This window comes from Emydura macquarii, unplaced genomic scaffold (assembly GCF_026122565.2).
Source record: "Emydura macquarii macquarii isolate MOO-44397 ecotype Brisbane River unplaced genomic scaffold, CSIRO-AGI_Emac_v2 contig_2636, whole genome shotgun sequence".
Lineage (NCBI taxonomy): Eukaryota > Metazoa > Chordata > Testudines > Chelidae > Emydura > Emydura macquarii.
In genome coordinates, this window is record NW_027132773.1 from 21,011,507 (window position 1) to 21,024,095 (window position 12,589).

The following is a 12,589-nucleotide window of genomic DNA, read 5'->3' on the forward strand; positions in this document are numbered from 1 at the left end:
ACAGTCAGGAATAATGTTCAAACCTTTGGTGTTCAAACCCTTCCAACCAAACTATCTGATTTAAACCTATGAACTTCTGCCTTACTGAAATCCTTAAATCTGCCTTTTCAATAAGTATAATGACTACTGCAACAATAACTGAGTAAAGCTAGTTGAACGGAGTGAAAGCCGGTTGGTAATGTAGGAATACTTTCTAAAGAAGGGTTAGAAAAAGATCTATCAGTCAGGAATAATGATTTTGTGCCCTGCTGCTTTGTGGATGTGCAGGGGCTGGGAGAAAAGGGTTTAGGAAAAAAGACCCACCCATCTGCCCCCACAAAGTAGTAGGGCAAACATACAATTTCCATATGCCCCAAAGCCTGTGCCTTTTGTCCGCCATGTGCTGCATGGCTTACAAGACCCCAAAGGATTGTGGGAAGGGTGAGGGAGAGCTCAGGATATGTCCCTGAAACCCCATTCCTCTCAATACAGTAATCAGTGGAGCTGGCTGGCCATGTAGGGAGAGCAGCAGTGAATGTACTCTGCATGTACAAGGGAACTCCAAGAGGAATGTTCCCTGAGGCAGAACGTAGGTAGAGCAGACCTTGAGGCACAGTACTGTCCCCAACACAGGCATGGAGTAGTATTGGCTTCTCCAGCACCACTCATGAGAGAGTAAGACTACTCACACCAGTAAATATTTTGGGCCCTTATCTAGTGCTTTGTTTTTCATTATGTGTTTACTATAATGTAAACGTATTGTCTAATGGTTTTAGGGTGAAAAGTTCCTCCATTATTTTCCTGGCTGACTACTGTAACACTGTGTGCAGTCACCTTGCTGTTTGTTTCTTTCTGAAACAAGATAAACTGTTTTAGATAACATACTCCAAATGGTCACAAAACGTTTGTTATATCAAAGTGTCAAGATGCAATTTCCATAATAATATTGTATTTTGCATGTTGTGTGTGAAGATGCACGCTGATGTCATGAGACAGACGGGTTCATTTACTGTAGCGTGTGTTCCATCTCCATTATCTCCAGAATCTCAGGCACATAGTTCACAATGTAGATACTATCCCAGAACCAAGCAAGGGCTGTCATGTCTGGTGATGTTTTACAGGGATGTTTGACAGTTCCCTTGCGCAGGGAAAAGGGTCTTATTCTTATAGTTAATAAGACTGACTTGGGCTATGTCTTCACTGACGGTGGCAAATTCGCCACCATCAGATCGACTTCTCTGGATCGACTGAGCAGTCAGTGAAGACCCGCTCAGTTAATCCAGAAATCGACATTAAGACCACCTTCTCAAGTGGTGCAGTGCAGTGAAGACGGCACGCAGAACAGAAGCAGAGAAGTCGACGGAGTTACGCAAGTTTTACGCGTAGCTTGCGTAACTCCGGTAGACTGCTGCCGAATCTCCGAGGTAAGTGAAGACAAGCCCTTGTCACATCTTATATCACATTAACCGATTGGAAGGTAATTTGATGAATACCAGCTAAACCTACATGGCACATATTCAATTCTGACACATACAGTTTTAACACATGCAGTCAACTCAGACAGACATAATCCTAAAATGGCATCTGTTTGGGGGCTTTCATTTTTGGCTTTGTCAGGTGTGAAATAGAAGCTCTTGGAAAAGATGAAATATTGTTTTCTTGCATTTACATCTACAGCCAAAGACTTCTTAGGTCAGTTGCAGCACATCTGTTAACAGTCCCCTACTTGCACCGAATTTCAGTGGAAAAACAAACTAAACCAAAAAATGCATCACTTACGTGGCGTGGCATTTCTGCTAGGCCACTGAAAATATTCTGAAACTGCCGAATCTGCAGTAAAACAGGTTTTCCTATAGTTCCTCACTACTAAAGTATCAGTGACTCAAAAATAGCCTTTCATTTTCATTGTGTCAATCCTAGCAACTCTCTGGGCTCCATATGACCAATTAGTGACAAGGCAGTGAAGGCACTTCAACTATCTTGGTTTAGAACAGAGCTGAGCTTTCACTTACGAGTGCTAACAGCCTTCTAATTAGATTTTTTCTATCCTTAAAATGGATTCTGTAAGAGATCCCAGAGGTTTAAGAATAGAGGAATCATTTTACCAGTATTGCAACTTTGCTCTTTATCCTGTCTTGTTTTTAATTGCCTTCTGTTATGTTATGCTGCTTTTTCAACTTCATTAATGTACTACTAAATAACAGAGTCATATTATATGCATATTATCATATTGCATTTATTTCATTGTTATGCACTGTCTTGGCAGTAAAAATTGATACACATTTTTCACGTTCCTTTCATTGTGTGATGCAAGGAGAGCAAAATGACAAAAAGGCAACACAAATGGAGTGGAGTATATGGAGAGAAGAAAGAGCAAGTGGCAATGAGGAAAAAATGCCCTTTCTGCCCCCTGCTCCCTTCCACACAGCTCATCCATCCTGTGGCAGAAGAGCAATGCAAGAATAAGCACTGCATGGATTTGAGAAAGAGCTTGTGGGTATTTCTTTAAGAAAATAGAAGAAAATGGGCCTAGAATATCATCATAAATGACAAGTTCCAGAGGAGTAGCCGTGTTAGTCTGTTTTCAGCAAAACAATGAGAGTTCTGTGGCACCTTAAAGACTAACGAATTTATTTGTGCATAAGCTTTCGTGGGCAGAAACCTACTTGCATCTGACTAAGTGGGTTTCTGCCCACGAAAGCTTATGCACAAATAAATTTGTTAGTCTTTAAGGTGCCACAGAACTCTCATCATAAATGACAGCAGCTTATGCTATGTGCTATGTGGCCTCCACTCACCCTCAAGAGTGTTGACTTATGTGCATGTGTGTAGGGAATCAATAATAGAATGAGAAAGTATCTAAGTAGTCAACTGCCAATGGCCTGAGACATGAAGCTTCCCCAGAGTTTGGTCAATTCCTCCCCATTTTATCCATGCTAAGGGCTAAGAGTCAAAGAGCTGTTGTTTTCTGGCTGCTTCATAGTATATTGTTACTTCAGCCGGAGGACTGAAGTAGCTTCCATGGATCTTTTGTGCCCAACTGTGGGGGCTAGTGGCTCTGCACAGTGGAGGATCCATTGTTTTCCCCAGAGAGCTAAAATTTGTTGTCCTGCAGGGGACCCCAGTTCCCAGTGGACGGGTCCCTGAAATCCTGACACAAAGGTTAAGTAGAACCATGTGGTTCTGCTTTGTCTTGTACTTCACCTTTCAAAGACAGGAGTCATATTTACAGATGCCTGAGCAATACAAGAGCAACTGTTCACTACAGTGAGAGAAGTACAGCCAGGTGGCAGAGATAGATACAGAGTGACAATGAAAGGAAAATTGCATGTAATTGCAATGTCAGCACACTACATCTAATGACAAAGAAGAGTAAATCAGCAGACACTGAGTCTGAAATATAATAATAAACTATAATAATAAAATGAAATATAATAATAAAAATTATTTAAAAATTGCAATCTTAACACGTTCATGAGTCTGATAAAAGCAGAAAAAAATGGGGACCTCTTTGGGTAATTGTTGTCTCTGTTAACATTTTTCTTCATGTAACTAATATAATAGCTAAAACACCATCGTCTATAATGTTAGAATTTTTACAACCATCCCAAAATTCTTATTCCCAGTGGTTTGTTCAGGAACCTGAATTTTCTCTTAATTTGCCCCATGGGATTTAGCCTTCAGGAAGGATATACAATGCCATTTTTCTTATGTGGCAGCCCAGCTAAAACAAACAAAAATCCAACTAATTGACCCATATCTTCCTCTCTCACTGCTGTGGGGGCAAAAGCTGGTAAAACAATCCTCAAACCATGCTACACACTCCATAATATTTTTCTGACACCATGGATGCACATTTGCTTTATCTCCACAGGACAGACCTGCAGATGGATGGGGCAATGGGTAGTGGAGCTCTGGAAAAGCTGTTCTGCAAGTCATGCTCTCTTTGGGACTATTGAAACTTGAAGTATCTCTCCCTTTGCACCTTCTCTCCTGCTGGAAGGGGAGAAGACAAAGCCACTAAGAGTTAGACAAGGAGCCATGCTGCTGGGGGTGTCATGGAGAAAGAGGAGGAGGCTAGGCAGAAGGTGGAAACTTCAAAACTCCACAAGGATGGCCTGTGTGTTCCAGTGGAGCGGATCCCATCACATGTAGCACCAGGGTGCTTCTGCACATGGCCACAGACCGCTTCCCACAGAAGGGGGATCCTCTAGCCTATAACCATTCTTTCATGAACTAATCCAACAGTTAATTGCCCTCACTGACAACATTTTGCTTCTTATTTCCAGTTTGAATTTATCTAGCTTCAGCTTCCAGCCATGAGTTCATCTGCTAGATCACACAGCACTCTTGTATCATGGATAAGTACTAATAGGCTGTGATCAAGTTCTCTCTTAAACTTTTTTGACTAACTAAATAGAATAAGCTCATTAAGTCAGTAAATCTTGTTTTCCAAAGTTTGAATCATTCTTGTAGCTTTTCTCTGAATTCTGTACAAGTTTTCAAAATATGATTTAAAGTGTAGATAACAGAATCAGACACTGTATTGCCACAGCGGTCTCACCAATGCTATATACAATAGTAATACCACTTTCCTGTTCCTGCTTGATAGTCCTCTGTTAATACATTCAAAGATTACATCAGACCTCTTAAGCTAACAGACAGAACTGTGAGCTCATGTTCACTTGGCTAGTCACTGTGATTCTGTAGGTCCTTTCAGAGTCCCCGTTTTCCGGGATACATTTCCCTATCCTGTAAGTGTAATCTACATTTTTAGTTTCTAGATTTATGACCTTGCATTTGGCTATATTAAAATCTAATGTTGTTTGACAGACTCCAATTTATCAAGTGATCCAGACTGCTCTGTATAAGTGCTGATAAAATTTTCAGATGACACAGATTGGCAGAGGGGTAAATAGTGATGGGAGATGACAGTGGTTTTTATATTTTTTTCCAGATCACTGATAAATGTGTTGAATAGGATTGGACTGAGAACTGATCTCTGAAGGATGCCACTAGAGACAGTCCCTCCTGTTGTCGATCATATTTTGAGATCTATAAATTAACCAGTTTTTAGTCCACTCAAGGTATCCTGTATTGATTTTGTACTGTCCTAATTTTTTAAAAGGAATGTCATGCAAGACTAAGTCAAACACCGTACAGAAGTCTAAGTATATTGTCAAGCTCAAAGTCATGGAAGTTTAGGTGCATTTTGTACCTATCTGACTTTATTTATTAAACAGAGGCAATGAATAAGCATACTAAAATAATGCATTTATGTCTAAAACTGTTTTGAAAATGCCTTTATTTACATATTTGTGAGTGTGAATGCAAAACAAAATGTATGTTGTAGAGTATTTGTGTGTATTTATAAAAGTATATGTGAATGCATGTATATCATAGCTCTTAAAAGTTGTATGTCTAACACAGCAGTGCACCCATAGAATTTAGATTAGCTTATATTTCTTAACCTTTATTAGAAGATTCAGTGGCCTTCATTTACATAAGAGGCCACAGCACCATTTATAAACTGCAGCCTGAGATTTTATTAATCTGATTTTATGTAACATTTAATTGATGTCATTGGAGCTATATCTGCTTTCATCTTAAAATGCACTATGAACTATTATCTGCAGTTGCAAATGCTTTTGAAAAAAAGATGATGATGGAACCCTTTATTGAAGAGTGATTACCAAGTGCTATGCAGCATTATATTGGTGAGGATCTTATAATCACAAAATGTGGCATTATTATCTAATGAAGTATCAAATGAGACTCTGATATTTGTATCTCCTTTTCATAATTATTTTACATAATTACCTTTAATTAAAAGTTGTTAAGATCATTTATAATGCTGGCAATACCTTAAGTAAAGATCTGAAATAAAGGTTGTTGTGCATATTTAGCATAGTAAAAGAAATTATAAATAATTATAAATTATAAAAGGTTGGAAATATTGTAGCTGAGTTGTGAGCAGTTTCATGCTATTTACATAAAATATCATAAGCACCCTATGCAAAAGGTTTTATGAACAACTTGACAAACACAATGTTTGCAAACAGTGCCCGAGGGGCTAAAGTAATTAAATTAATGACTTTTTGCCATATTATACTAATTTCTCAAATTGCAATATTAAAAATGCTAGCTTACAACTCTAAAGCTTTTGGAAATGTTCAGCCAGTCAGACTGCTGGACTGGATGTACTTTCCTAATGGGTACATCATACTGTGGAACAAACTGTTCTTAGATGGTTCCATTTTAACCATTGGTCTGTTCTGTTTGAAGGTTACATGGAAGGAGGAAATGCCTCCTTAGCTTTAATAAAATATAATTTCTTTCATTATTTTTGTAATTCCATCTTTGAGCCAACTCTGTGCACACAGGGAAAGTCAAGTTAGAAAATGTACATTTCAGCTATAAAAAAGTGTGATACCTATTAAAAGAATATTAGAAAAGGATTAGCCAGAGCTGGATTGGTTCCCAATCTACATTTATAAAATATGCCTTGAATTATTAGTTTGGCTTGGATTCTGCAAACATTCACACATATGATTATCTTTACTCATGTAAGTAGTCTCAAGGAATTCAGTGGGATTGCTCACATGAGTAAAAATAAGAATGCAGGATCAGGGATGTAGAGAGGTAAAATATTATTCTGAGAATGGGAAATTACCCAATATCCTAAATGTGTTCCCAATTTCTGTTCCATGAAAACCTGGCGGCTATCCTGAATTATGTGAATCATATAGGTCAACAGTTCTATAAAATACAGACTGAAATTATTAGCTAAAGCACTGGCCACTAATCATCCAAACCAAGCTGGATTTACGCAAGGCCTTAAGCTGGTTAGCTCCATAGCTCTAACTACAGTCATTCGTCACTGTGTTTCAGTGTAGAAAGCATGACCATTGATGCAGTGAAAATCTTAAAAAAAGATTCCCAAACTAACATATTTCAGGAGACCTTCATTTGGCACAAAGCCAAGTTATTTCTCCACCCGCCCCAGTGGAAAGTTCAATACCAGTTGAAAGTTCTATACAAGAGATTTCCCATCAAATTAAATACCTGAGTATACAATTCTAACACTCTTAAAATCATTTATTCCTCACAGAGGGGTAATGGATCTGTCCCAAAGAGTGAGGGACAGTAGCCCTCTCCAAAGTCTACAAATCCTGTTTAGCAGCACACGTGCAGTCCTGTATCCCCTAATTTAATGATAAGATTAAATTAGCTTCTAAAACTGAAGAATCCTTAACCCAGTATGCATCTCTTGTAGAACTGTTATACAACATATGGGAAAGAGAAAAGACTAAGCTATGTGGCTATATAATTACTTTAATTAAATGCAATTTAGACTGCAGCTTTATGTAACAGAAGAGGGCAAATGTACATTCAGCTCAGTGTCTGCTCTCTTATGACTACATTCAGGAATGACAAATGAGTTATAGAAAAAAAAAAAGACCACAGATGTCCTATTGATTTAAAATAACAAAATCCTCCCCACTTATTTATGACAGTTGTAACATCTTCTGATTTGGTTTAAGAATACTATTAAAGGTTCCAAATATAGAATTTTATTACTGTGCACTAATAAGAACCATTTTTTAACCCAAGAAATTATAGCATTAAACTTTAAAGAATTTAAGGACCAAGGCAACAATATATAAAAACCTACACTCCACTAAATCGCTCTTCAATTTTTATGTGTCTCATGGGAGGAATAAAATTGACCTGTTACAAAAAACATAGAAATAAATGGTCCTCTGCATTCAATTTAAAGTAGGACATGTGATGCCAGACAAAATTAATAACTTGCTGTATCAAATATTAATTATGTAATATAACTTGCTTCATATACCATAATCTTCCTTAAAGGAAGGGCATCACTAAATTGCCACTGTTCTAAAATACATGAAGTCACATGCACGGAATTACAGTTGGGATTGCACTAGGCTGGAAAGTGGTAAATGCCATATCAAATATTACAAAATTACCATTAGCAACATGTCCTAAAAGTCTTGGGCCAGCTCCTGAGCTCTATTCTCAGCTTCTACTCAAGCAAAGCTCCCACTGACTTCAACTGACTTGTGTAAAGAATGATTCAAAATTGAATCCACATCAATCCCTCCTGTGAAGAATTTAATTGTCAAGGACTCATTGGAGAATGATCTCTCCGAAATGGTTAAATCTCCCTCGAGTGGATGAGATTTCTTCCTTTCCCCAAAGAAAAGTCTGCTCCCAAAGATTGAAAAATTTCAGACGCCAGTATCAAATTCCATGTCCCTTTTTCTAACTGGTGGGATGTTTGTGATATGGAATTGATATACTTTAATGTAAATGGCTGCATCTGATTAATCAGCTTATAATAGTATAATGCCCCTCATCAATAACACAGTGGAATGCTATTAATAAAACCCCATGAAACATTTTCTAATTTGTTTCATATTCTCCAAGTCTCAAAATACACAGTTCAGATGCATGCTAGTGGAAGGCACTGATGAAAAACACTCAAGAGTCTTAATTCTGCTAAGGATTATGAACCCAAAGTTCTTGGACTGGTGTTAGATCTCCATTATTCAATCCCAGTGCTTGAATTTATATAATTAAATGATTGTTAAAATAAATTGAACCAGACTGACAATGAACCTTGGATGTTATAAGTGAAACTGAACCCAAAATATAAGATCTAGGGTAAACATTTTGAAAGTGATTAAGTCCCATTTTCAAAGTGACTTAGGCATCTAAGATCCTAAATCCCATTGACTTTCAATTAGTTTTAAACTACGAAAAGTGGGATTTGGGATTCTAAATCACTTTGGTGCATTTGACAATTTACTCTTAATTCATAACCAGTGAAAGGAATATAAAGTCTGAAATATGTGTTAAACATCTGGAATAAGGACGTATCCCATCACCAGAGTTTGGTACAGATTGAACTCCTTATTGAGCTCTGTTAGGGTGATTATTATAATATGGGGGACTAGAATAAATTACAGCATAGATCACTACATCAAGCTAGGGCAACTAAAGTCAAAGCCTAAGGAATTTTTCAAGGGGCAGAAATATGCAAATTACAGATATGCAGTGTTCAACATGAACAGGAGCTCACAGGAACAGAGCTCAGCACCAGCATTCTGCTGAAATTAAAAACAAAAAAGTTTCTTACCGATTCACTTGAACAAGAGTAAATGATTCAACAACTGAAAGAATGAAATAGAAGGTCTGTGAAGGAAAGCAAACAATATATTTAGCACTTTTTTCCTCCCTATTCTGAGCACTGCATGGTGTTTGAAGGAGAGGAATGAGTTTATACTGTATCCATAGTAGTTTTTTTCACATCACATATAAAATTACGTCTAAAAACACTGTAATGATTGTAAAGTCAAGTACTCAAAAGTTGGGGAATGCCATAATTAAGTTGCCAGTGCCAATGCAATTTTAATTCAGCCCCCTTGTGCGTACGTGGACTTTAATTACATGATCACATGCTTTTTTTCCCCCACAGCACCCCTGTTTCATTCATTGCTCAGGGTGGACAATGGTTCAATGAATGGGTATTCAATATTTCTTTTTATCTTCATCATGCAATGTTTAGCCCCATGCATTATTTACTGCACACCATCCAAACTCTATTTGAATACATAATTATTAATTTCCTTGTGCCATTTCTATGGTGCTTTCATCACAGTGTCTTAGTTCTCTAGGATTAGTAAACTGATTTTCACAACACCCCGGTCAGGGGAGCTGGTCTTATTCCCCTCCTTTTTACACATGAGGAACTGAAGAAAATCAAAAGCTGAAATTCTCAAATGTATCAACTAATTTTGGGAGCCTAATCTGAGAAATCTAGGGCCTGATTTTCAGAATACTTAGGCTTTTATAGAACTTTATATGATCAGAGCAGAGCTCCCATTGTCATCTATTGCAGCTGCATGTGCTCTGCACTTCAGAAAATTCGACTCTATGGGTCTTAAGTTAGACACCAGAAAATGAGGAACACACAGTGGCCAAAGGCAAAAAATTTAGTTTAAGTGACTTGTCCAGCTTCATATAGGCACTCTGTGGTGGGGGTAGAATCCAGTTCTTCAGGGCAGCATTCAGCCGCCTTAACAGAGGGTATGTCTACATTGCAAAGGAAAACCCACAGCACCGAGTCTCAAAGCCCGGGTCAAGACTTGGGATCATGGGACTCAGGCTTCAGGGCTAAAAATAGCAGGGTAGATATTCCTGCTAGGGCTGGAGCCTGGGCTCTGAACCCCAGTGGGGGCGGAGGGGCTCACAGCCCGATCTACAGTCCCAGCAGGAACAACTACACTATTGTTTTTAGGCTGGAAGCCTGAGCCCTGCAAGCCTGAGTCAAATGACCCAACCTCTCAGACTCGCTGCTTCACGTTTTTCTTTGCATGAACCAGATGTACCCCAAGAGGCCATCCTTTATCTTCCTGCAGTCCCCTGCCTCATTCACTTCACACTTTTCCAATTTTTGCAACAAATGAGCCTCTTTCATTATACATTTCATCCCCAGAGCACATCCATCCTGGGCACTGAATTAGGCAAGGATCCTGTGGAAAGAAATCATGTAGTTAAAGGATGTATCATATAATTCATATGCACAAGGGTGCTGAACTGAGGATACATGGGCAATCTTAATTCTGGCACTTCCTAATTTTTAATTCTAATTTCTTCCCTGGCCTCCATCTTCTGCTTTCCTCTACTCTTGTCCCAGTCACCTCTTCTGGCTCTGGGCCCAGCTTCTTTCTCCCCCGGTCTCCACCCCAGGGCTGCAGGAGCTGAGCAGAACTTTCTCTGCAAATGCTTCTTCAAGCTGCTTTCCTCCCTGCCCTACATCTCTTCCTCCCTCTCTCCTTACACTCTGCATTCCACCTTCCTAGCTTTCTCCTTCCCATCTACACTGCCTTGATACTAAGCAGGGGGTAGCGTTGAAAGCACAGGAAAAACAATCTCCCTGGTTCTAGTTCCAGTGCCCAGCATCCAGAGGAGCAACTGCAGAGACAATCCTGCTCAGCAGCTGCAACTCTGGGCTGGTGTATGCTCAGTAAGTCTGTGGAAATGGCACATGCACAGTCCAATCAGCAAGAGAGCTGTGGGGATGAAGCATGCTCAGTGCAGATGGAATCTTCCAATAATTTAGCCACAAACTTCTAACAAGTTTCTATCTAGCATGTATAAACTAATATTTTTTGGAGGCTTTTTACTTGGATGAATTTTCAGAGATGACAAATTTCAAGCCTTTGCTCTAAAGCATGGAGACATCAACTTCTCAACAAAAAGGTTGTACATTTTTTTAACATGTTAACATACAAAACAGCATATTATCCCCAACATCATTTTGAAAAAGGCCAACCTGTATTAGCAGCAACTTTAAGGTCATTATTTATTTAGCAGACACCCAGCATGGAAAATTTCAGCCCAAACAATTTAAGGTTAGCAAAGCTATATACAACTGAAATAGGAACTTATACTAGAAAGTGTCAGGCAACCTTCACACCTGACCTCTCTACCTGCACCACATATAATCACTTAAATGACCATTTACATGCATGAAAGTAGAGATGCAGAAGAAGTAACAAATTTTAGAGAATTTTATTATATCATCCCCAAAGAGAGCACTGCAGCACAAAAATAGCAGTAACATTTTGGTAAATTGAGGTGAGGTGAAACTGACTGTCTTCAGAAAAGCAATTATGGTTTAGATCATGCTAGTTTGCCAAACAGTACCTTCAGATGCTCCATGTAACCTAAAAAGGATCTTTGTCACTTCATGACAAACACAAGCCTAAACAAAATTAAACCTATAATGCAAGAAAAAGGTCACGGTGCAGCAACTGTATGATGCCGAGCTTAAGAGTTTTCAATGTAGTAATAGGGAAAACCCAACCAATCTCTCATTCAAATCAGGTTCCTGATTTTGCACATCTTATATAGGTAAGACATCTCATTAACTATTTGTGTGATTAAGGACTGCGGAACTGGACCCTGTGTTTATACAGACAGGAGCTGTAGCATTATGATGATTTTCAAAATCTTTGGAAGGAGGAACACACTAGAAATGGGATGATAATTTGACAGACCACTCAAAGGAAAAGAAAATTGATTGAGCAAAGAAGGCAGTGGCTACTTGTTTGAAATGTTGTGAGAATGCAGCCAGATGTTATTTATAATTGATAAAATAACCAGAGTTAAAACTTCTTCTCATCCCTGCAGATGGTGTATAGGCAATGGATCCTAACACGTTGTCTGGTGCAGCCCTGAACTACTGAGATAGCAACCTATTCAAAATTAGTCTGAGGAAACATGATACAATGTTTAAATCACTGACATCACAAGTCTCAAGGCAATAATGGGAGGTAAGACATGGACCAAATTTGTGTTAAATGGTATTTTGACAATTTCAATCTTTCTATTGGAATAATTGGGAAAATGTTGCCAGGTCACCAATTTAGCTTGTGAAACTGATGCTTCAGGGTCCACACAGTGATAACTATAATAGTCCCCCAAATCCTTAATGGTCTGTAGCAAAATGCTGTAGGGGAACAGTGATGTGTCTGCCTTTAAAAAGCCTTCTCATCCTGTGATGTGTGATATCTTC

General features: G+C 38.6%; 1 long non-coding RNA gene across 1 annotated transcript in view; it reads left to right on the forward strand.

Annotated features, from left to right (window-relative positions):
- LOC137163679 (uncharacterized) overlaps positions 1-12,335 on the forward strand; it is an 83,462-nt gene extending 71,127 nt beyond the window's left edge. Inside the window, exons 2-3 of the long non-coding RNA XR_010922778.1 lie at positions 5,616-5,696; positions 12,205-12,335. This is a non-coding gene — a long non-coding RNA (uncharacterized lncRNA). The remainder of the gene's footprint in view (positions 1-5,615; positions 5,697-12,204) is intronic.
- The last annotated feature ends 254 nt before the right edge of the window (positions 12,336-12,589 follow it).